This window comes from Notechis scutatus, chromosome 1 (genome assembly GCF_049901735.1).
Source record: "Notechis scutatus isolate UNSWTSFEM ecotype Mainland chromosome 1, rNotScu1.2, whole genome shotgun sequence".
NCBI lineage: Eukaryota > Metazoa > Chordata > Lepidosauria > Squamata > Elapidae > Notechis > Notechis scutatus.
The window spans coordinates 164,598,872-164,620,016 of record NC_142009.1 but is presented as its reverse complement, the minus strand read 5'-3'; the positions used below and the strand labels follow the sequence as shown (position 1 = coordinate 164,620,016).

At 39.7% G+C, this 21,145-nt stretch overlaps 1 protein-coding gene across 2 annotated transcripts in view; it reads left to right on the top strand.

Moving 5' to 3' along the window:
* The window catches only part of VWC2L (von Willebrand factor C domain containing 2 like), a 115,024-nt gene that overhangs the window by 35,781 nt on the left and 58,098 nt on the right, over positions 1-21,145 (top strand). The gene's annotated exons all lie outside the window — the stretch shown is intronic.

Below are 21,145 nucleotides of genomic sequence, written 5' to 3'. Positions count from 1 at the left end.
TGGGTTGTATAAATGAAATCACACAAATGTGACTTCTAAGAGGGAAACAACTTGCTTATATTAATACATATTAAAATGTAAAGTACTTGGAGGTCTCCACAGGAAAACTGCCCCTTATTTTTTCATCTAATGTGCTTATATTATGATGTTATATTCTCTGTCTGTGCAAATCCATTATTATATGAAGTAATATTTATAATGGATGTTACATGAATAAAACATTTTTAATTGGAACCACAATTACACAGAAAGTAGCTCCCATGGAGTGAAATGCATAAACAATCTGGACAAAGACCATCTAACCCTTAATTCTATCAGACCCCAAAGAGAAAATTAGATGGTTCTTATCTTCCACTTCCCTCTGTCTAAATAATCCTGTCATCCATTTCTATGTTGCTTCTCCAAAACGTGGGTTCAAGCTAACAGGATAGCTACTGTGATAAAATAAAAAAGTTAAGGTCACAAATGCCAGATATAATACTGGTTGTCCATTGTTTTTTTAAGCTACTCTAGGATGTGGACAAAGTTGGGAAACAACTGGGTTATTTGTACTATAATTTTTCTCATCCCAAGTAGGATAGATAGCATCATCTATGCTATTCTGATCCCTAACCTTCCATGAAGTTTTAGTTGTGATTTGTTTCTCTGCAGCTCTAGTTTGCCACAAATGATATGTTGAGCAAGACTGTTAATTGCTGATCTAAAATACCACAGTGAGACAGGGAGAGAGAAACACAGGGGTGTCTGCAATGTGTAGTTAAAAACAATCAAGATAATAGTCACAGCAGTGCAATAATGTGTGGCAAATGCTGTTAATTGATTAAATTTCTGGTTCAGTACCCAAAAATCAACTTTATAACATTTATGAAGAAACATTTGTCATTTCTTTTCCTGATTTCCTCACTTTGGATCATAAAATAATTTTCTCGGGGGCTGCCTTTGTTGCAAATTATATCACGTTCTGTTCTAAAACATCATATTTTCTAGGGATCTCACTTTCTCTAGTGCAGTGTTTCCCAGCCTTAGTAATTTCGCAGGTTTGTGGGCATCTCTCAGAATTATCATCAATGACCATATTGGCAGTGGAATTCTGGGATTTGAAGCTTACAAACCTGGGAAACTACGCCTGGAATTCCCACTGATAGGAAACATTGCAAGTCTAGTGAATTGTGTAGTAAGTTTGTTTCACACAAACCAATGCTCTGTGCAAAGGGTCCTTTCCAGGGGTGGGATTCAAATTTTTTAACAACCGGTTCTGTGGGTGTGGCTTAGGTGGTGGGTGTGGCTTGATGGTCATGTGACTGGGTGGACATGGCTTGGTGGTCATGTTATTAGCTGGGTGTGGCCAACTCAATATCACTCACATTGAGGCATGCATCTCCTCGTCTGGCCTCTCATGACTGTAGGAATGCTGCAACAGTCATAAGTGTGAAAAATGGTCATAAGTCACTTTTTTCAGTGCCATTGTAACTTTGAATAGTCACTCCACACAAGCAAAGTACCAGCAAAGGAGGGGGAAAAAACTCCAGAGATGTTACTGAGACAGGAAGTCTAGTCCTACGAAGAATGTAATAAGGGTTAACGGAGAGGCAGTTTCTGTAAGCAGTTTCTGTAAGAATGTTTCCTTCCTGCCTTCCTTACAGGATTAGGCCAGTAATTTCTTCTAACAACCGGTTCTCCGAACTGCTTAGAATGTTAACAACTGGTTCTAGAGAATAGGTGCGAACTGGTAGAATCCCAATCCTGGTCCTTTCAACTAAAAGTTGAAATAAAAAGTTTCCATGTTGGAAAAAATGGTGCTAGTTTGATTTTGTCTCCATGAGAAAATTTACTGACTCAAGGGGGAAAACAATTTTCCTCTAGAGTGAACTTTTCTTAGACTTGGCTGGCAACATAAATGACTTATGTGATCATATTAAGAGCAACTGCGTTCTCTTCGCTGATGATGTAAAGCTGTTCAATACCACAGACAATACTGCTACCCTTCAAAAAGATCTTGACTATGTATCAGAATGATCAAACAAATGGCAACTTCAAATCTCAACAAATAAATGCTCTGTCTTACATATTGGCAAAAAAAATCAGAAAATAAAATACAAGCTGAATAGTCAAGATCTTGATGATGACTCAAGCTCTGTAAAGGACCTTGGAATACTCACCTCTAATGATCTAAGTGCTAGAGCCCACTGTAGCTACATAGCAAAAAAGGCATTAAGAGTTGTTAACCTAATCCTACGTCGCTTTTTCTCTGGTAATATCACACTACTAACCAGAGCATACAAAACATTTGCTAGACCAATACTCGAATACAGCTCATCCGTCTGGAACCCACATTACGTATCTGATATTAGCACAGTTGAGAAAGTCCAGAAATATTTCACAAGAAGAGTTCTCCACTCCTCTACTCGTTGTAGAATACCTTATGCCACCAAACTTGAAATTCTAGACCTAGAAAACCTTGAATTACGCTGTCTTCAGTCTGATCTAAGTATGGTATATAAAATCATACATTGCAACGACTTACCTGTCAATGAATACTTCAGCTTCAACCATAACAACACAAGAGCACACAATAGATATAAACTCAAGGTTAACCGCACCAAACTTGATTTCAGGAAATATGACTTCAGCAACAGAGTGGTCAATGTCTGGAATACTCTACCTGACTCTGTGGTTTCTTCCCAAAACCCCAAAAACTTTAACCTTAGACTGTCTACTATTGACCTCACCCCTTTCCTAAGAGGTCTGTAGGGGGCGTGCATAAGTGCACCAATGTGCCTACCATCCCTGTCCTATTGTTTCTTTTATTGTTCTTATATGTACCCATTTCATGTATTCATAACTATGTATATACTTATACCTATTATCTTGTAAACGATTGACAAATCAAAATAAATAAATAAAAATAAAATAAAATAAAAACATGAGAATTGAAAAGCATTCTGGCAAAAAAAAATCTTTAAAAGAATACAAATGTCAACATCACATGTTGCTCTATCCTGGATTAATGTAGCAGAAACAGCATCCAGCAAATGCATGAGACTGTGGCTAGCTTTCTCTGATTGGTTTACAAGTTTAGAAAAGTTCATTTTCAATAGGTCCTTATCCTTGGGGTACAATTGCCATGAATAATCAGCAATCCAAATTAATACATGATTCCTGATTCAGAGAGAACGTATCATTTTAACTGCAATCTGATTAAAGAAACCTTTAAAACAATATATTAAAAAGCACCATAGTTCCTAGATCTTAGTCATTACTCAGCAGCTTGCGATGCTTCTGGTCCTTTCCAACATTGAAATGGGGTTTGCTATATCTTTATCTAGAATTTCAAACATTATGTCATAATATATGTACAAAGAAGCAAACAAGAAAGTCTTTAGAAGTACAAACTAAATTTTCTAATCATTAACATTATCTTAAGAACACAGATCAGGATCTACCCTGGATCCTCTTTCCTGTATTAGCATACGGTTCAACATTATACCAAAGGCTAGTACAAAATCCACTGTGTTTAGAACAGGACCATGATAAGTACATCCTGAAACTATTGAACTAAGGAGAAATTTCCTGACAATGAGAACAATAAACCAGTGGAATGGCTTGCCTTCAGAAGTTGTGGATGCTCCATCACTGGATTGGAGGCTTAAAAAGAAAGAGTCTGGGGTCTCCTGCTTGAGCAGTGGATTGGACTAGAACAGGGGTCACCAACCTTTCTGACTTTGTGAACCAGCGGAGGGGTGAGAGGGGATGGTTCCATGTGAGTGGCAGGCAAGTGTGCATGTACGCAAGTGACAGGCATGTGTGATGACCCAGGCGTGACACAAAAATAACCAAGTCACAAAAATAGAAGAAAGTCCCTTTAATACCTCCAACTTGGCTCCAATGTCCAATTATCCTCGGCTGGATATCAAACTCTTAAAGAAAACAGTTTACGGAGGGAGTAAATGCAGTCCACACCCAAAGTAAAGTTAATTCAAAATAAAAAACCCAACACAACACACTGAAGGAATTACTACGGCAGACAAGGATGTTTAATTGCAGACTTCTACCAGATAATGCAGCAAACACAGCTGGGGAGGAAGCCAAAACACAGATAAGCTCAGATAAGAATGCACGCTTTGCTTCCAGCATCTTTGCCATGCACAGTCCTTTTAAACAATCCTCCAAGCCGCAGCCCATGACGGGGATCAGGACTCCTTCCTCCCGGTTAGACCTAGCCATTCACGTTTCTCCCTTATCCGCTCCTCCCTGAGTGCCCTAGGATGAAGAGGGGATGAGCCTGGGTCTTCCTCTGAATGCCCATCCGGCCTGTGCCCTTCCACAGTTTCCTCCACAACCACAGGAGCCACACTCCCACTCCCTGTCAGCTGTTCCTCCTCTCCTTTGGAGTCAGACTCCAACAGGGGTATGACAGCATGCCTGTCTGCCTCTTGCGCAAATGCATTTGACTGCTGTTCCTGCAAATGGGGATGTACATACACCCTCGCCCCCCACTTCCACAGCCCAATTTGAATGGCTCAAGGCCCAGGAGTAGGCCACCATCCGAGGGTTAGGGACCCCTGGATTATAAGATTCCCCAACTCTGTTATTCTGTATTCTGAAGTCAGCATTTCTAGACAGCCCTTGTGTCTTTGGCTGGCCAGTAAAGTTCAAACTGCAAGTTAGAACTGCAGTTGTATTTGCATTTAATTCACTGTTCTGTTTGCTGAAGTGCCTGAGTTTGAACAGCTGTTGCTTTGTTTTAGAATATTTAATGTTATCTTGTTTTTAAATGAAAAGAAACATTTATTTTCTATTCTCCAAGGTTTATAACAGGAATTCCTAAATATTTTGCCATCACAACTCCTTTTAGTGTAATATTAATGTACAGAAACTTTCCTTAAAAATCCAACAGCAAAATATACACACAAGAACAATGAAAGCAATACAATGAAACTTTTGGGGTGAAATGTATTTATTGTAAAAATGTAATTAAAGTTTTCATACCTCCCCTGGATTCTGCCTACACCTGCCCAGTTGCATCTCACAGACTCCTTACAACTTCTGACCCATAGAGATCAGGATGCTCATGTTTTTTTCCATTATGTTCTTAAGGTTTTGCCATTTCTTTAGTAAATTTTCCAGTTGAAGAATATGATTTAGTTTAGTCAATTTCTCCTAATTCAAAAAATAAAAAATAAAAAGGAAAGAAACCTCACTTTCCCATCGGATTTAAATTTATAAAGGGAGCCTGGGATTTTTCTGTGCAGCATCCCTAAGTAAACTAGCAAACATTTACAAAAATATTAGAAGACAACATATTCAGCAGTGCACAGATGGTATAATTTCCCAAAAGATTCATTACAAAAACTATCAGGAAACAAACCTGACTTTTTAGAAGATAATAGTGAGGAAAATGGACTGGAGCATGTGTTGCATGATTCATGAGTAATGCAGTCATCATACTGACAGGATATAAACACCCTTGAAGATTTGTCCCACATGAGCTAAACTGCTGTTTATGATTTATCTGCTCACTTGAATAAGGAATCTTCCTGAATTTTATATTTTACTTGTTATAAAAGCCCTGGGACTCTAGTTGGTCCTTTGTAAAAAAAAATAGATACAAGCTTTTCCTTCTGGTGGATAATCCTTAGATGCAGAATATTAGATTTCAAAAGAACAGTTGACAGACAACTTTAAAGAAACAATAATAAAATCATTAACCATGAGAGAAAAACAATATAAAATCCAAATTCATTAGATCAACCATTATTTTACAAAATTCACTGCAAGTTCCTGAACACCAGTTTTGTTCTTTGTCAGGCAAGTTGCTTAGAGGGAGAAGGAGCTGGGAAGTAAAAACCACACTGCAACTGATGGTGCTTTATTTTTTTATTTTCATACATAATTTATGAATTAAGTCCCATCCAATTCTACAGGCTCCAGCCAAAAGCCTTGTAAAATAATTACAATCAGTTAAGACAAGGCTGTCAAATCCACAGTCCACAGGCAAGATGTGCCTCGTGCTGGGGAAAAAGTCATGATAGGTCACGTGATACCGCCATGATGACACGAGTTTGACATCTCTGAGTTAAGACATCTGAAAGAAAAGCCACAAAAGATAGTCTGTTCAAGTTCCCCAAATCCATGGAGCAACTATTCCTCTTAAAATTATATGGACCACAAGGGCAGAGGGTTGCAAAGTGACCATGTTGCCTCTGCCAAAGCCTGTCCTGAACCCCTACCCTCAACATCCTGAGAGAAGGCAACTAGCGTAGCTGATGATACAGGATGAACAAACTCTGTTTGGTCTCATGGGAATCTTGGACTCTCAATAAATCAAAAGCAGCTCTTTGAATTGTATTCAGAAGCACAGTGACAACAAATGCAGCATGAACATAGATGCATCTCTGCTGAAACAGCTCTCACCTGCCATCTTGCAAGCTGGACCAGTTGCAGTTTTTGGCTTTTTTTCAAAGTCAGTCCCAAACAATAGTCTAGTTTTGAATCATGAAGATCATTGCTGCCAGTACCTCCCATTTCAAAACATGCTACAATTGGTATGCTAACCAAAACTGGGCAAAGTTTTCTCTGGCCACATCTTTCACCTGCTGTTCAAACAGAAGCCATGAGTCCAGTAAAGATCCTAAATTGGGGCTTGCTTTTCCAGGGGAAGTGGATCTCAGTCCAAAGTCAAGATAGGAGTTGTGACTAACCCTGACAGCTTTAGGAGAAAAGCTCCATTGTGCTGGAATTCAACTGTGTTGTCCCATATGGTCTATTTCTGCCTCCAGACAGTTACCTGATCTCCTATCTGGTCCATGATTAAGATATAATTATGTATCCTCAGCATATTGACGGGTCAAAGCCCTATCATGCTTTATACAGGAAAAAACTATCTGCCAGTGCCATTGACTGGAATTACCTATGCAGGAAGGAATGGAACTACTGCAAAATAAGTGTGTATGTCCCCTCCCCCCCCCCCACAACTCTCACAAAATACCTTGGTTGATAATATAAAATGCTAATGAGAGATTGAGTAGGATCAAAATAATTGCACTCCTAGCATCAAAATACCCTCTCATTGATCTTCCCAATGAGTGACTGCAATAATTTCAGTCCCTTTCCTGGGACTGAAACATGATTGAAAGGAAACTAGATAAGCCACTCCTCCAAGATTCATAGCAGCTGCAGTCCCACCACCTCCTCCAAAACCATCCATCAATTTCTTCCTGCAGGCTGGATTTGAGATTATTATAGAAGCACACATCCAGAAACCTGTGATAAGCAATTTGTTATTGAAAAACTAAGAAGGCATCACAAAACAATCCCAGCAACTCATGGATAGTAAATGCAAATTCTGTTGATCAATGTTCAAATTTCTAGAGTAATGTCCTTTCTTCACCCAATTTAAAAGGCCAAGACCTAATATTTGGAGTAGGCAGCAAAACATCATGTGATATCAGGTTCAGTGGTGGGTTTCAAATAAACCCACCACTGGTTCACTGAAAATGCAAGCGCATGCAAAGTTTTCATGCATGCAGATTATTTTTACATTTAAGAGTTCTCTGCAATTAAAAAAAAACACTAATATATTACTGTATTCAGGCTGAGGAAGAGGTTTATTGAAGTGGTGACAGTGACAGCAGCTTGAACTTCCTGATTAAGCAAAGCCAACAAGTGAACAATCAGGGACATCTAACATGAGCTGATGGAGTTCATTGGAAAAGTTTAATAGAAAGGTCATATGGGAAAATCTAAATATAAGTAGCTAATCTGAGAGCTTGAAAAGAAAAAAGGAAATATGAGCCTTTCTATTACTATAGCTACACCTCACGAGAAAAAACGCTTTTGCTAAAGCATGGAGAGTTTGATTAGGATGACTACCCTGTTCTTTGAGAGTGGCTGAGTAAAAGCAAGCTAAGGAACTCAGATAAAGACTTGTGAACTGCAAAATGAAATGCGAGTCAGAAAGAAAGTGTTAAGTTTGGAGAATAAGGAGACCAGACATCTGACCAGTGACTTCAACTCTTTAATAATAACAGGAATCAGAATGGAACAGAGCAATGCTATGGGCAGCAGTAACTCTTTTATAGGGTTAGCTGCTGCCTTATTAACCAATGAAAATGTGCAACAGGTTCCAACTACTGACCAAGAAGGACAGTCCCAAAAGTGGCCAATCAGGGACTGGTTCTGGCCCAATCCCAAGTTGTTGTATAAGGACCAATCAAGTGTGCAGGTTTTCAACCCCTAATTTGCATTTAGGTTATTCACTTTTATTGATTCACAACACCCCTCCCCTTGGGTTCCGTTTGAGGGAGCTGTGATAAAATCCTCAAGATAGGCAGGCCGTTTGGTCTGCCTGGATGATTCCGAGGCTCCACCGGGTTTTGTCCAATGTCCGGTTCCGGTGGAGCGTTTGGATGACCATTGTTAAGTTCTATTTCGCTGCACGGCGATTCCGTGCTGCATTCACTGTGGTTGTCTCTGCTGCTGCGTGTTTCTTGGGGTTTTGCAGTTCGTTTCCCCGTATTAAAGTTCCCTGAAGACATCAACTCCCTCCCGCTTCACGTTCCAGTGCTTCGCTGGGCTGTAGGGCTCCCGTTGACCTGCTATTAGTTGTATCAAAGTCAATTCCCTCGATACTCCCTCCCCCTTGAGTTGTTGAACCGGGAAGTCATGACCGCTGGGTGGTAATCTCGATCGGAGTTGGTCTATGTGGCGTTTCCACACCCTCCCATCGTCTGTTAGCAGGCGGTAAGATCTAGGCCCGGTGAGGTGGGTAGCAGTTGCGGGTATCCATAACGGGTCGCCGGAAAAGTTTTTGGCAAAGATTAAATCGCCTACCTTAAATTCCCGGCATTTGCTGCTGGAGCCGAAAGGTTTTTCTGGTGCCAAAGCGGGGTGGAGCCGGTCAAGGTGTGATCGTATTTTCCGCCCCATAAGAAGTTCAGCGGGTGTTTTGTTGGTCACGCTGTGGGCGTGATGTGCTGCAATAAGAGGATTCGATTGATTTTCTCGTCGATGTTGCCAAATTCCATTTTATGCAGGGTCTTTTTCACAAATTGTACCATGCGTTCTGCACGTCCATTCGCCGCAGGGTGCGCGGGCGAGGTCAGCGCATGGCGGATGCCCGATCAGCCAGATATTGTTCAAAGGGCAATGCAGTGAACTGCGGGCCGTTGTCCGAGACCAACACGTCCGGAAACCCGTGCGTGGCAAATAGTCTGTTTAATTTATTAATAACTGAGTCGGTTGTAGTTGTGTGCATTCGATGAATCTTGAGCCAGTTAGAATAGGCGTCGACAGTAATCAGGAAAGTGTGACCTTTGGTAGGCCCTGCAAAGTCAATATGAATACGGGACCACGGTCCCCTCGGTGTTTCCCATTCGGTTGGGCTTGCTTTCGGTGGGGCGTTGCTGACGTCCTGGCAACGTTGGCACGTAGCGACCCAGGCCTCGATTCTTTTGTCGATTCCCGGCCACCAAGCGTAGCTGCGTGCGAGTGATTTCATCCGCACAATGCCCGGATGTCCCTCATGCAATACCGCCAACACAGTCTGTTGCAATTTGCCAGGGATTACGACTCGATCGCCCCACAAGATACAGCCTTTTGGGAAAACAGCTCGGTTTGGCGGGCTTTGAAGGCGCCCATTCAGGTGCAATTTGGTCCGTCGGCCACCCCGTTCAACCCAGCGTAGTATGTGTTGCAGAACTGGGTCACGTTTCGTTTCAAAAGCAATGTCTCTAGCCGTCAAGGGTGGTGCCTGTAGAGTTTCAATCTGTAGTGTTGAGAGGGTTGGGACTGGATCCACAACAGCGTCTGGGAGCGGTGTTCTGCTCAATGCATCGGCGTGGAGAATCGATTTCCCCGGGCGGTGCTGCAAGGTGTAGTTGTAGGCCGCCAGGAATTCAGACCAACGGGTCATTCTGGGGGACAATATATCGGGGTTGGTTTATTACCCGCAATGATCCCCAGTAGCGGTTTATGATCAGTGATTATTGTAAACGCACGGCCATAAACATATTCGTGAAATCTTTTAACTGCAGCAACAATAGCTAAAGCTTCTTTGTCCAGCTGACTATAATTTCGTTCAGCTTTAGCTAAGGTTCGCGAAAAAAAACGCGATGGGGGCTTCCGCTCCGTTTGGTAACACGTGGGCCAGAATTGCCCCAACCCCAAAGGTGATGCATCACACGTGATAGTGAGCGGCAGAGTCTCGTTGTACTGCATAAGTACTGAATCAGAAGTTAGCAATTTCTTTACTTGTTGGAAAGCATGTTGTTCCCGTTGTCCCCAAACCCACGTTGCTTTTTGTCTAATAGTCTATGCAATGGTTCAGCTACTGTTGCTTTGTGGGGTAAAAACACATTATAGAAATTGATAAGTCCAAGGAACGCCTGTAGGTCTGCCTTGTTCCTAGGAGTGGGTGCCTTTTAATTGCTCGTAATTTGTCTTGATTGGGATGAATTCCTTGGCTGTCCAGGAGGTATCCCAAAAATTCTACTTTTTCGGTACATAAGTGGCATTTATCTTTTTTTACTCTGAGGCCTGCATTTTGGAATCTTCGTAAAACCTCTCTGAGTCGTTTTTCTAGGATGTCTTTGTTAGGTGCGGCGATGAGTACATCGTCGAAATATGGGACAACGCCTTTTATCCCTTGTAACAACCTTTCCATTAAACTCTGGAAGATTCCAGGGCGCGCTTACTCGAATTGGAGCCGGTTGCATTTAAATGCCCCTATGTGTTACGATCGTTTGCGCCTCGGCTGTGGTTGGGTCTACAGGCAATTGTTGATACGCCTGGGCTAAATCTAGTTTGGCGAAAACTTTCCCGCCGCCCAGAGAATGGAGTAAGTGTTGCACTACCGGTACTGGATAAGCACTTTGCTGCAGTGCGTGGTTTAATGTGGCCTGGTAGTCTCCGCAAATTCTTAGGGACCCATCAGGCTTGATAGGCATTACTATCGGGGTTTCCCAACGGGCGTGGTCGGTGGGTTCCAGTACGCCCTGCGCTATCAGCTTATCGAGTTGTTCGTCGATTTTAGGCTTTAAGGCGAACGGCACCCGACGCGGCTTAAGGCGGATGGGTGCTATTTCAGGGTTCAAGTTAAACGAGATTGGGGTCCCCTTATACTTGCCTAGTCCGTTCACGAAAACGTCTTGGAATTCTTGCACGAGTGCTTCCTCCCAATCGACGCTTTCGGCCTTGTGGACTCCGGCTACAGTGATTCCGAGCGGCCTGAACCATTGCAGGCCTAGAAGACTAGGCCTGTCTCGATCCACGACAGTCAGTGGTAGTGCGACGGTGCGGTTCTTGAATGAGACCTGGAATCTGCGGGACCCGACGACGGGAATTCGGTTGCCCTGATAGTCTTTGAGTATAACCCTCTGAGGGTTAAGGTCTTGGCGGCGAATCGTTGGAAGGAGCTGTTGGAGCGTTTTCCACGACACCATCGAGAGGGAAGATCCCGAGTCTACCTCCATCACGCAAGGTTTGTTTTCGATGGCGACCTTTACTCGGATTTTCCCGGCATCAAGGGATGTAGCGTGGCCTATGGTGATTGTTTGGTGGGTCTCTTCCCGCCTGGTTTCTTCACGCCTGGTGGAAGTGGTGGACGGCTTGTTTCTGTAGGAGTGGTTCAATTTTTCTCGGTGTGTGCCGAAGAATCCTGAAGACTGGAATTCGGCCTGTCGGGTTTGGAGTTCTGTTTGCTCCTGCAAACCTTTGCGATGTGACCGCGTCTCCGCAATGGCGGCAAAGTGCGTCAAGGAATTTGCAGCCGGATCGTGGGTGATTTGCTCCACAGCCGGCACACGGTCGAAATGAGTGTTGTGAGGGCTGGTCTCTCTCCGTTCGAAGTCGGTTGACCTCTTCCTCATCGCTGTCGGACGGGGACTCTAGGTCTTCGTGGTGAGTTGATACCGGGTGTCTCTCTGAGCGAGGCGAGGTATCAGTGGCGAGTTTACGTAGCGGTGCGTTGGTGCGGCGCATTTGGGCTGCCGACTTCTTTGTCGCCTCTGCTGCCGAGGCTTCTTTAAGGGCATCGGTGAGGCTGATGTCCCCCTTAGCCATAATTTTGCTCTGGATAGCGCCGTCTTCTAGGCCCAGAACCAGGCGGTCCCGGAGGGCTTCTTCCAAGTCGGCGAATCCGCAGAAGCCTCCTAGGTTCCGGAGGTCTGCGATGTAATTGGCAAGGCTTTCGCCCTTCCGTTGATCCCTCTGGTAATATTCGTGTCTTCTTACTAGGGTTGGTACGGAGGGCGCGTAGTGAGCCCGTAGTAACGGCTCGAGGACGTCCCAGTCCATTTCTTTTACCTCTGCTGGCTTGGCAAGCGACTTTGCCATTTTAAACACGGTTGGTCCACAATGCGTTAGAAAGATAGCTCTTTTTTTGCCGGTTGTTGCATCTTTCAAATTGTTAGTTTCCAGAAACATCTGGAACCGATCCATGTAGGCCTCCCAGTCTTTGGTCTCTGGATTGAATGGAGCGGGTGGTACGGCACCGCTGGCCATGTTGCCGTTGATGGTGTGTGTTCGACCACATGCTCTGTTAGTTGCTCTGTAGATTAGTCAGCTCTTCGGTCTCCGGATCCCACCTTCGTCGCCAGTGTTAAGTTTGGAGAATAAGGAGACCAGACATCTGACCAGTGACTTCAACTCTTTAATAATAACAGGAATCAGAATGGAACAGAGTAATGCTATGGGCAGCAGTAACCCTTTTATAGGGTTAGCTGCTGCCTTATTAACCAATGAAAATGTGCAACAGGTTCCAACTACTGACCAATAAGGACAGTCCCAAAAGTGGCCAATCAGGGACTGGTTCTGGCCCAATCCCAAGTTGTTGTATAAGGACCAATCAAGTGTGCAGGTTTTCAACCCCTAATTTGCATTTAGGTTATTCACTTTTATTGATTCACAACAGAAAGAATATGAGATTATGAAATTCATAACCTTAATTTTCTATTTGCTGATGCTCACGTTGTAGAAAATAATATGATCTTAAATATAAGAAAGCAAATACTACAGAGATCTGATGTGATCAGTCTCATGAGCAGTAAAAAAGGGAATAGCAATTGCACTGTTCAATAAAGTTGAAAATAACATCTGGGTTACAATAAGTAGAAGAAGATACAAAACAGAGGTGGTATTCAGCAGGTTCTGACCAGTTCTGGAGAACTGGTAGCGGAAATTTTGAGTAGTTTGGAGAACCGACAAATACCAGCTCTGACTGGAGATTTTGCAGTATCCTTCCTCTACCACGCCACCAAGCCACACCCACAGAATCAGTAGTAAAAATTTTTGAATCCCACCACTGATACAAAAGCAATATGAGTGACAGTAAATGTTAAAACCCAACCAACCAAGACAACTGAACAATTAATTCCAAAAGCAATTTGCAGAAGCATGATCCTTGGAATATTTAAATTAAACATGGTCTTTCCAGGAAATATCCGGCTCGTCTTGTAGGCAACATTTTCTTTAGGTGGGAAGAAAAAGGGGGAGAAATGATCAGGTATATTTGACTAGAAGCTAACCAACAAGGAAGATTTAGTCAAGTAAATCCCATAATTTTTAGGACCATTTGGAGAAAGAGATCATGACCACATGGAATATTGGAGCTTTTAATTTTAAAAAGGACTTAAAGTTAAACATAAATCATTACAAATAGAATGTTTATTAATGACTACATATGAAAGTTGAGTGAGATATCAAGGTAGGTGCCACAGAGATAGATCCTGGGCTCTTCCCCACTTTTATGATTTGAATTAAAAGCTGAATGGAATCTAAATCTATGGTATTCTTTATTGTTGAAAATTTAAAAAGTGCTAAAATGGATATTAGTTACTTGTAACAACTCTGGCATAAAACATTGAAATATTTCCATATTAATAAGTCACTAGCTAAAGTTCTTGAAGAATGTTTCTTGTGATCTTAAGATGAGTCTTATTTAATGAAAGATTTTTCCTAATATTTTCCAAACTACACAGACAATGTTTTAAAGGAGCTGGTTAACTTCATTGTATTGGGAATATAAATGGGTAAAGAGAAAGCTGAATCTACTATTTTATTGGATCGTTGTATGCTGCGCAGAATCACTTTCCATGAGATGGGTGTCCAGATAAATGTTATTAATAAAATAGATACATAAAATATGTTCTCCCTCTATTGCATGATGTAGGTTGAATATCCATGAATATATTAAAATTATATGACAGGGATCACTGTAGTTTAAAAATGTGAATGGACTCGATTTGCATTCCAGTAAATTGAAATGAATGACTGTATGAAGAATGATGGATCTGAATGAGTGGGAAGGACACACAACCCACAATGTACAATACTTAATTACTATTTCTATGTTCATGTTCTGTTTGATTTCTTCCTGTGGAATGAACCAGGAACTCTGGAAGGGGCTTCCACCTGTACATTGTACAGTCAGGGAAGCGGCTTCCTGTAGTCACTGGAAGAGCTACAGGAGGTTTCTGCTCCGGTTTAGTGTAACAGGAAGTGAAGCAATACGAGATTCTCACTTTCCTCTTTAGAAGAAGGAGGCTGGGCAACACTGCTCTGCAAAGCACCTTTAAAGGGCAGCTTTGTTGGAAGCTTTGTGGAAGTTTTGCACAGTCCTAGTAAAAAGCCATTTCTCTCTCCTCTCCTCTCCAGCTTTCTTTTAGAAATGGCTGCAGGGCATTTGCAGGTAGGTACTTTTACATTCTGGGTTTTCTAAAACAAAGAAAAGGATATTATATTTTAGGTTTTTTAGATAGTTTTATATGAACATATGAAGGAACAGTGCATCCTTTTGGGGAAACAAAGCATTTGAATTTCCTGACAAATCTATGGTGTTTTGGGGTATAAGATTTTTCTATACAAATCTGTGGTTAATACTCTCACACACATATACCTGCCTCCAGCAACTAATACAAGCTGCCAATATGTTAGTGGTATTATTTGGGGAAAAACCTGACAGAACAATACTTTGTGTGTGTGTGTGTGTGTGTGTGTGTGTGTGTGTGTGTAATTTTCATAGTATTTAATGGTACCTGTTGGGAAGAGTATTGTTTCAACTAGCATTTCTTTGTGAGTATGGTTCCTAAAAAGAGGCACCGTAAATTTAATCCATGTTGACCTGGAGATGAGCTATAAAACAGGGCCCTTAAAATTGTAGTATAGTGCAATGAACATTCATAGTTATTTTTCCCAGTATGTCTCTCTTCATATCCTTCCTCTTTGAAGAGATCCCGGACCTTGTTCCCTATTGTTTCAGAACAGACATTATAATCATTCCACTTCATTGTTTGGTCAAGACGTAGAATAGCCTGCTTTAGCTGTTGGATAGCACAAATCTCTGCAGGGGTAGAAGATTTATTAAAATAGTTCAGTCTCGTTGTTTGATGTAAAAGTGGGTAGGTTCCCACCACTGATACAAAAGCAATATGAGTGACAGTAAATGTTAAAACCCAACCAACCAAGACAACTGAACAATTAATTCCAAAAGCAATTTGCAGAAGCATGATCCTTGGAATATTTAAATTAAACATGGTCTTTGAAATATCCGGCTCTCTTGTAGGCAACATTTTCTTTAGGTGGGAAGAAAAAGGGGAGAAATGATCAGGTATATTTGACTAGAAGCTAACCAACAAGGAAGATTTAGTCAAGTAAATCCCATAATTTTTAGGACCATTTGGAGAAAGAGATCATGACCACATGGAATATTGGAGCTTTTAATTTTAAAAAGGACTTAAAGTTAAACATAAATCATTACAAATAGAATGTTTATTAATGACTACATATGAAAGTTGAGTGAGATATCAAGGTAGGTGCCACAGAGATAGATCCTGGGCTCTTCCCCACTTTTATGATTTGAATTAAAAGCTGAATGGAATCTAAATCTATGGTATTCTTTATTGTTGAAAATTTAAAAAGTGCTAAAATGGATATTAGTTACTTGTAACAACTCTGGCATAAAACATTGAAATATTTCCATATTAATAAGTCACTAGCTAAAGTTCTTGAAGAATGTTTCTTGTGATCCTAAGATGAGTCTTATTTAATGAAAGATTTTTCCTAATATTTTCCAAACTACACAGACAATGTTTTAAAGGAGCTGGTTAACTTCATTGTATTGGGAATATAAATGGGTAAAGAGAAAGCTGAATCTACTATTTTATTGGATCGTTGTATGCTGCGCAGAATCACTTTCCATGAGATGGGTGGCCAGATAAATGTTATTAATAAAATAGATACATAAAATATGTTCTCCCTCTATTGCATGATGTAGGTTGAATATCCATGAATATATTAAAATTATATGACAGGGATCACTGTAGTTTAAAAATGTGAATGGACTCGATTTGCATTCCAGTAAATTGAAATGAATGACTGTATGAAGAATGATGGATCTGAATGAGTGGGAAGGACACACAACCCACAATGTACAATACTTAATTACTATTTCTATGTTCATGTTCTGTTTGATTTCTTCCTGTGGAATGAACCAGGAACTCTGGAAGGGGCTTCCACCTGTACATTGTACAGTCAGGGAAGCGGCTTCCTGTAGTCACTGGAAGAGCTACAGGAGGTTTCTGCTCCGGTTTAGTGTAACAGGAAGTGAAGCAATATGAGATTCTCACTTTCCTCTTTAGAAGAAGGAGGCTGGGCAACACTGCTCTGCAAAGCACCTTTAAAGGGCAGCTTTGTTGGAAGCTTTGTGGAAGCTTTGCACAGTCCTAGTAAAAAGCCATTTCTCTCTCCTCTCCTCTCCAGCTTTCTTTTAGAAATGGCTGCAGGGCATTTGCAGGTAGGTACTTTTACATTCTGGGTTTTCTAAAACAAAGAAAAGGAGATTATATTTTAGGTTTTTTAGATAGTTTTATATGAACATATGAAGGAACAGTCCATCCTTTTGGGGGAACAAAGCATTTGAATTTCCTGACAAATCTATGGTGTTTTGGGGTATAAGATTTTTCTATACAAATCTGTGGTTAATACTCTCTCTCACACACACATATACCTGCCTCCAGCAACTAATACAAGCTGCCAATATGTTAGTGGTATTATTTGGGGAAAAACCTGACAGAACAATACTTCGTGTGTGTTTGTGTGTGTGTGTGTGTGTGTGTGTGTGTAATTTTCATAGTATTTAATGGTACCTGTTGGGAAGAGTATTGTTTCAACTAGCATTTCTTTGTGAGTATGGTTCCTAAAAAGAGGCACCGTAAATTTAATCCATGTTGACCTGGAGATGAGCTATAAAACAAGGCCCTTAAAATTGTAGTATAGTGCAATGAACATTCATAGTTATTTTTCCCAGTATGTCTCTCTTCATATCCTTCCTCTTTGAAGAGATCCCGGACCTTGCTCCCTATTGTTTCAGAACAGACATTATAATCATTCCACTTCATTGTTTGGTGAAGACGTAGAATACCCTGCTTTAGCTGTTGGATAGCACAAATCTCTGCAGGGGTAGAAGATTTATTAAAATAGTTCAGTCTCGTTGTTTGATGAAAGTGGGTAGGTTCTGAATGGGTCTGGAGGTCTTCCCAGCATATGAAGATATTGTTAAACCTTGACTAATCTGAAGAATGTAGCAACAGTCTGACTTTGTTAACTTCATAAATAAATTAATGTCCCTTTTTTTCTAACAGAACCAGATCAATTATTTGGTTTAACAGGGAGTTGAAATTGGCGAAACATTTAAGCAGGGGTGGGATTCAAAAATTTTAACAACTGGTTCTGTACGCATGGCTAGATGGACATGGCTATGTGGGCGTGACTATGTGGGCAATGGACATGTGACTGAGTGGGGGTGGCTTCTTTTTTTTGCAGGCCTCCCCCCATTTTTTTGCCTCCTGGGCCTCAGGGAAGCCTCTTGGGGGGCGTTTTTGCTCCCAGAAGTCTTCCCTGGGGCCCAGGAAGGCAAAAAATGGAGCCTTGAGGGTGGGGCGTGCAGCTTCCCCTATGCTCCCCTGCACTCCTTTTTGCTTCCTTCATACATCCAGATCAAAATGGATTCCTACCTAACAGACAAATAAAGGATAATATGAGAATAATTTTAAATACTTTGGAATATTATGAAGCACATCCTGAAAAACAAATGGATTTGGTATTTCTAGATGCACAGAAAGCTTTTGATAATGTGAACTGGCAATTTATTCTGACACAAATGGAAGAAATGGGATTTGGGGAAAGGTTTATCACCATGATTAAGACAATATATTACAAACAATATGCAAAAGTTAATGGAGAACTGACAGAAAAAAAATCATATTGAGAAAGGAACAAGGCAAGGGTATCCTCTATCGCCATTGTTGTTTGTATTAACTTTAGAAGTATTAAACAGAGCTATCAGGAAAGACAAGGAGATAAAAGGGATGGAAATAAGAAAAGAGTATAGATTACAGGCATTTGCAGATGATCTAGTTTTCATATTAGAAGAACCTCTAGGAAGAGGACTTAAGCTGTTAAATAAAATAGAGGACTATGGGAAAATGGCTGGTTTAAAAATAAATAAAGGGAAAACTAAGATATTGGTGAAAAATATGACAGAGAAACAAAAAAAAGAATTGACAAAGAGTATAGATATACAGATTGTAAAGAAAGTTAAATACTTAGGAATTCAGTTGATGGCAAGATGAGGGACAATTAAAGAAGATAATTATTATAAACAAACAACAAATTAAGACAGAGTTAGGAAAATGAGGTAATATGCAGTTATTAACAGGAAGAATTGTGTCAGTTAAGATGAACGTATTACCCAAAGTGTTGTATTTGTTTCAAACAGTTCCAATAAAATTAGAAAAAAATATTTTGAAGATATCAATTAATAGTATTGAAATATTATCAGGCCATAGCATTAACCTGGATGAAAGAATGGATAACATTGTGGAATAAAAGGTTATTAATGTTGGAAGGACATGATTTTGTTTGACATTTTGTCATTTTTGTTTGTTTTGTTATGTGGTATGGGAGAAGCAAAATATATGGGTATTTTCAAAGGCATATGGTCAGGAATGCATTGTTACGTGTATGGGGGAAAAAACAGAGAACAACATTATATGAAGATACCAGTCTGACTGTTAACAATGGAAATACTTATACATCCAAATGTCTGTAAAATAGGAATTGTTGTCAGATATAAAGATATTTTAAATGAAAAGGATGAGCTCAAAACAAAACAAGAACTGAATGAACAAGGGTTAGAAATGCATTGGTATTCATATACGCAAATACAATCAAGATATGAAAAAGATATCAAAGCTGAAGGGATTAATAAGGAGTTGACAGAATTGGATAAAATACTAACAGGAACCGAAGATAAGCTGATTAAAAGACTATATTGTTATTTATTAGGTATTGAATTAGAAGAACAAGTTAAAGAAACAATGATAGCATGGGCAAAGTTGTTTGGATATGCCGTAGAATTAGATAAATGGCAGAAGCTTTGGGACAGAAACTAGAAATTAACAATATCGACAGCATACAAAGAAAATTTGTATAAGATGTTTTATAGATGGCACTTAGCACCAGCAAAATTAGCTAAAATCTTTAAAGATAAATCAGCCAAATGTTGGAAGTGCCATCAAACACCAGGAACATACTACATATGTGGTGGTCTTGTATAGAAGCTAAAAGATATTGGACAAAAATACACACATGGTTGGAAAAACTGATAAAATAACATAGAAACTTGAAACCTGAAATAATTGTATTTGCTCAGAATTGGAAAAGCAATAAGATACCGATAGAGCGAAAAGTAATTGAGAAAATATTTGAATGTGCAGAAATGAATAGATTAAAATTGGTAATTAAAGAAAAAGAAGAAACAGAATATTATATGGTATGGGGTTTATTTTATCAATGGTTAGAAAATAAAACAAATTAAAATGGATTAGATGAATATACAGTATAAAGCAATAAGGTAAGATTGTTAAAAAATAGACATATTAGATAATACTTATAAGAAAATGTGATTCTTGTTATATTGATAAGAAAAGTATTAATTATAATTGTAAGCACAAGAAATATGTACCTAATCAACACACAGTTGAAATGGAATGGAATTATTGTATATATAAAATAAAAAACCTTTTTGAAAAAAAAGGAGATACAGGATCTAATGAATAACATAGATGGGAAGTTAGAAAATGTTCAACAAGGGATAATGAACAATTATCAAAAAGCCCAGGAAATAGAGGAGATAATAGAAAGACCAGATGAAACAGATAAACCAACAAATAAAACAAGAAGATAAGAAGGAGAAGGCATTAAAGACTTATGAAATAATTCAGGGAAAATACATACTAAAAGACCAAATAATGGTATTGGATAAACAGAATGATATTCTTGAAAAGAAGATAGGGCAGACCCTCTGGAGGCTTGGCAGCAGAAGATAGTAGAGATGGAAGGAATTTTTAGATTAAACACGAAAGATGTAGATAGTGATAAAGACCCAAGGGAGAAGTTTGGGAGGCAAATCAAAAAATGAATAAAAATTAAAATATTTAAATGGACAAGAGATGGTGGATAGAGGAAATGTTTTGTAACACAAGATTGACTCTATTAGGAGCTAGAACATAGGCAGAAACAAGAAATATGGGGAATATTATTGTGATATTTTTATATAATATATTAAAAGCAATAGGTAGATATAAAGATTAGATGTTGAAAGATGGGGTCACTATGTATGTTTTAATGATATTGTTATTATCATTAGAATGGCATACTAAAATACTGAACAAATAATAAAGGCCTATATTCTAACAAATATGTATAATAAAATTACAATTACATAAGTATGATTAAAGTAACAAATATTGTTAATATTACCATTACTACTTGTATCCAAATGAATATTGCTGAAGATGCCTCACTGTTCATGTATTCATATTGATGTATATTCAAAAATTTAATATTTTTTTTAAAAACATGTTCTATGTATACATTTATGCCTATAGAAGACCCAGGCTAAGTTCTTGTCTATGAACCTCGGAAATTCCTCCATCTCCCTTGGCGTCATGGAATACATCTTCATGGAATACGTCATGGAATTCATCTTAGTCCCTGGCAAGATTTCAATAGTACAGTCTGTAGGGCAATGGGGTAGGAGTACGTCCGATTCCCTTTTGCTGAATGTCTCTGCTAGGTTGTGGTACTC